This window comes from Notolepis coatsorum, assembly GCF_963971535.1.
Source record: "Notolepis coatsorum genome assembly, chromosome: 11".
NCBI classification, from domain to species: domain Eukaryota; kingdom Metazoa; phylum Chordata; class Actinopteri; order Aulopiformes; family Paralepididae; genus Notolepis; species Notolepis coatsorum.
The window spans coordinates 30,675,359-30,679,991 of NC_140175.1; positions in this window are offsets into that span (position 1 = coordinate 30,675,359).

The following is a 4,633-nucleotide window of genomic DNA, read 5'->3' on the forward strand; positions in this document are numbered from 1 at the left end:
CATCCTTTCTGCAAACGTACCGGGGAATCAGCAGGGCTGCCCCCTCAATGCAGTCCTATTTGCATATAATGATTTGTTTGTAATATATGCTACATTGTAGGGGACCGCTCGGTCGAGAGGGGCAACGTCTGCTGCCCTACATTCTCCTATAGGTGACAACAATAACATTGGTGAATTCCCGCCCCCCCCAAAACTGTTAAGAGTTGGGCCTCTTCTTTCAATTGACCATATTCACGCGGCTGCACAAAATGGCCACCGTGTGAATATGGTCGATACACATTATTGCTTTTCCAAAAAGGAGTGGGTGGTCAGTATAAGGTCCATGTAGTATTTTACTATCCTCTAAGTTGGGGTGTTGTGTTTCAGTCTCTTTGGTGCTGCTGTCACAGGGGGCCACAGAACAGAAACCTTCGCCGGAGGACTTTGGTTTGGTTGCTTGAGGTTTCTTTGGTCAGTTTTCGCCAGCGTTGCTCTTTTGCACTGAAACAATAGACGGGGGGCTTTTGGGTGCCACATGGTTTATGCAGTTTTCCTTTTTCTTTCCTGATGTCCTGATTAGGGAATGTGTCACAGGGACTAAGAGAGAGAACGGGATAATCACTCTTAGTTCTCTTACTTAAGTTCTCAGTTACTGTATTGTTGCACTTGTTCGTTCCTGCGTTACTGGCAATTATGGGATTCAATCATTCACAAATACTGAATTATTCGACTGTAGCACATAGTTCTAAGTTGTACTAGATAGCTGAGTCAGCTGCTGTCACCCACACATACAGGGCTTACGACTGCTGGCGAAGTTACAGTAAGTAAGTTGGTCTTAAATACATATCATATCAGAATGTTCCTCTGTGAGCGTTATTATAATTACTGTATTTCTCATCAGAAGACCAGCCTCTTACACCATCTGGAATCACCAGTGCAAAACAGCAACCGTTTGGAGCTTTTTGGGGTTTTCTTTTACATTATTCATTAGACATCACAACCCGTTAAAGTGTATCGACACTCTTAAGATCAGTGGCTGGTCCGATTTAGGTCTGTCTGCAGCGCCTGACACTCAGCACCAACCCAACTCAGCCCCAAACCTTCCCCTCCACGCTTATTCTTTTAGGAGAGGAGACGGCGTGAGGCTGAGAGAGAGAGAGAGAATGAGAGGGAGAGAAGAAGAAGAGGAAAAAGAGGGGGAGAGAACAGAGGGGAAAAAAGAATGTGGCAATATTTCTCAAAGAAAAAAAGAAAACAGCCAGAGAGCATGGGCCGAGCGCAGACCGCACTTAGAGAAAAGAATCTTTGGTATCTTTGGTGTCATCAACACGATTAAAATGACAAATGGAAAGTCAGTGAGGTAGCCTCCTTGGTTCTCACTAGTGAAATAGAAAGATTTTTTTTTACACACACACACAAAGTCAGTCTTGGAAGCAGCTAGCTTTAAGGGACTCCTCAGTTTTCCTTCCTAACAAGTGAAACAGTGAGTGCGTTTACATGGCAACGCCGATATCCCGACAATACGCTAAAGTATTCCGCTTTGAGTTGGTTGAACACCATAGCCCGGATGAGCTCTTATTCCGATTACGATGAAACCCAAATAAGAAACCTGGGACACATCGATAATCATCCATGATTCTGAGGCATATTTACACCTGTTTACTATTGTTTTTGGTGGTTTCCGCTTCCACGGTAATGTTCCAAACGGTTTGTTGTTCACAGGGGACTGTGGGATGTGGAATAAGTCCTTATACCCGGGATATGAGCTTATTATCTGGAACACTGCGTGCATGTAAACACACCCACTGACCAACCTCTCAAGGTATCCAGTTATCTTTGGTGAGTAGTCTGCAACAATCGATATCTATCAACGCGTGGCCCTCACACCTTCGAATCAAGTGTCACTAACATCAGTCTGAAATTCATTGCTTGTCCAACAATGGTCGGCAGAATTCAAAAGGTCTCGCAAATAATAATAATAATAATAATAATAATAATAATAATAATAATAATAATAATAATAATAATAATAATAATAATAATAACAGAAATTAATCATCAATAAAATCACAGGAAGGAAATTAAAAACAGATGCAGTGCTCATTCATATTATTCATAATACAGATTGTTTTTCATTTGGGGGGAGGTATAAAAAGGAGAAAGAAAATGATTGCAGGACAGAGAACTAGATTAGTTAAAGACAGAGTAGTAGTATAAGTGTCGACATTCAAAAGGTACAACTAATCTTACATTCCTACGTTGTTCTGTTGTCAAATCTAAACGATCAAACACAACATTGGTTGCTTTTTAAAGTAAAGCTAACTAAGAATAAATTAACAGGTGGTATAAGCACTGCATCTTTGATGCGACTAACATTTTCTTTTAAATACCCATAAATATTCATCAAAAAACAATTACACACTAATTAAATAACATTAAATTAATATTGAGTAGAAAACTAATGTGTTCTAGCACACCTCATAAATAAATACAGCATCAGAAAAGAAAAAAAAAGAAAAAAAAAAGATTTCCAATGTAAACTTTGACAAAAGCTAATCAGGGTAAAAGGGTTCCGGGGGAGATTTGGCAACGAAGAAAAATATTTGTTTTGTTTAAATTAATTCTCAATTAAAAACAAAAACATATAAATTACATAAATAAAAATCATATATTGCAAAAACCTAGGAAAGGAAACATAGTAGTCACATAGGCATTGGCAAACGTTTTAAGTACTAAAAAGACAAGCAATGAAAACCTCTTTGGATTTTTTTGGATTCGTACCCATTTTTGGTTTGGCAGGTTACGCCCATGTTGTACCTAGACAGAACTGCAGTGGGAATGGAAGTGGCCCCCACCTTCCGGCCCCCCCTAAAAACCGGGCTCGGGAAGGGAGGTTTCTTTGGACTAGAAGCTTTACAGAGAGAGAGAGAGAGAGAAAGAGAGACAACTAAAGGATAAAGCTATTCGACCGATATTTGAGCAGTTTCTCTCAGCAGATGGACCGTTATTATTATTTTTTGGTTTTGCTTCATTATTGTATACGTGTGGGATTAGCAGTAGTGTTCTTCCCCGCCCCCAAAGGACTGGTGTTGTCTCATTAGCCAAAGACGCGACAGACAGCTAGGATGTCCAATCATCTTCTCAGCATTTTTTCCCCTCTTTCCTGTGGTCTCCTCCTCCTCCAGCATGGCAGACGCGGAGCGGATGCATTATGGACTGTGGCGCAAAGGAGAGTGGAAATGGATGTGAGGCGAGACAAGAGAGATACAGACGGAGACAGTATGACAGTCTGACGGGACTGAGCGTGAGTGAGTCGCGGAACGGGGGGAAATGGAAATGTCTGTGTGCTACTGTATACAGCAGGAAATCTTTGGTATGTACTGTACTTTCACATAGTATTACATTATCATGCTCTCCACAGTAAGAGGCGAGCCATGGACAGTAGTAGCAAACATCACGTATACTACACTACTACTAGTCGTGGCTGCATCTCTACTGTGGGAGTATGGTTTATCCGAGGTAGTCAGTGTCCATAGGGGAGGTGTGACATGGGGGGAAATGACGTCGAGCGCATGCAGAGACCGCCGTTGCAGAAGTCCCCCTCTCACCCTGCATCCGTCCTGCAGCCAACAGCAGTGCAGCGGGCAGGCATGAAATGTGAGACTTGTACAACGGTCACATCTGAGGCCTAACCCTGCCAGGCTGGAGAGGAGCAGAGCCTTTAGGTTACATCTGAGGCCTAACTCTGCCACGATAGAGAGGAGCAGAGCCTTTAGGATCAGACATATAGGCTACACTGATGCATGCATGACACCACACAATGGAAAACCACTGGTGGCAGACTGGGTCCCAAAGGTGGGCCTTGGGAACCTTTACGCGGGTCTCTGAATTATTTTTGTATTATTGCCAAATCTTTGCAATGTAAGTCTGACTATGTAAAGTCTGACTATGATGGTATTAGCCACGGACGTAATGACGTAACGACAAGTTGTTAGGTTGGTCGTTAGGTATAGGCTACATTCTGTCAGATTAGCCAACTCTGTAGCCCCGCAAAATCAGTTTTGGGAAGGAAAATAGTTTTGAAAACACGAGACCCGTGGAAGTAAAGGTTGGTCATGCATCTTGTGGCTGTGTGTATATGTACCAATGAACCAGCGAAAGAGATAGAGCATTTGAAGGGGGGAAGAACTGCCATTGGAATAAACGGTGAATCTTTGGTTTGTTAGCTGATGAGGTTTTCGTTGTTCTTTTACCATTTTTTTTTCTTTGAAAAACTGCATAGGCACACGTTAAAGACACTCTTCAACTGTGAGAGACACATTTATGTTCTGCCTTGGGGAGGGAAGATGGCTGCCGTCGCCGTCGTCATCATCGCCGTGGTAACGAGCGACCCCGGCTCCCTTCCCTCCTTTTTTCCGCATGTTTTAACCCTTTCAGTCCCAACCTGCTTCCCCCTTTAAGAACGACACCTGACGCGCCATCAGGCAGAACAAAGCTACTTCTCCACTGATGTCCTTCATCCTTCCTCCTCCTCTTCCTCGACATCGTTGCCGCGACTCTTTTTTTCATTTTTTTTTTATAATTCTCTTCCATCTTTAGAGCAGTTTTTTTTTCCTTTTGTAGAACAGTTAGGTGCAGAAAAAGTTTTTCTTTG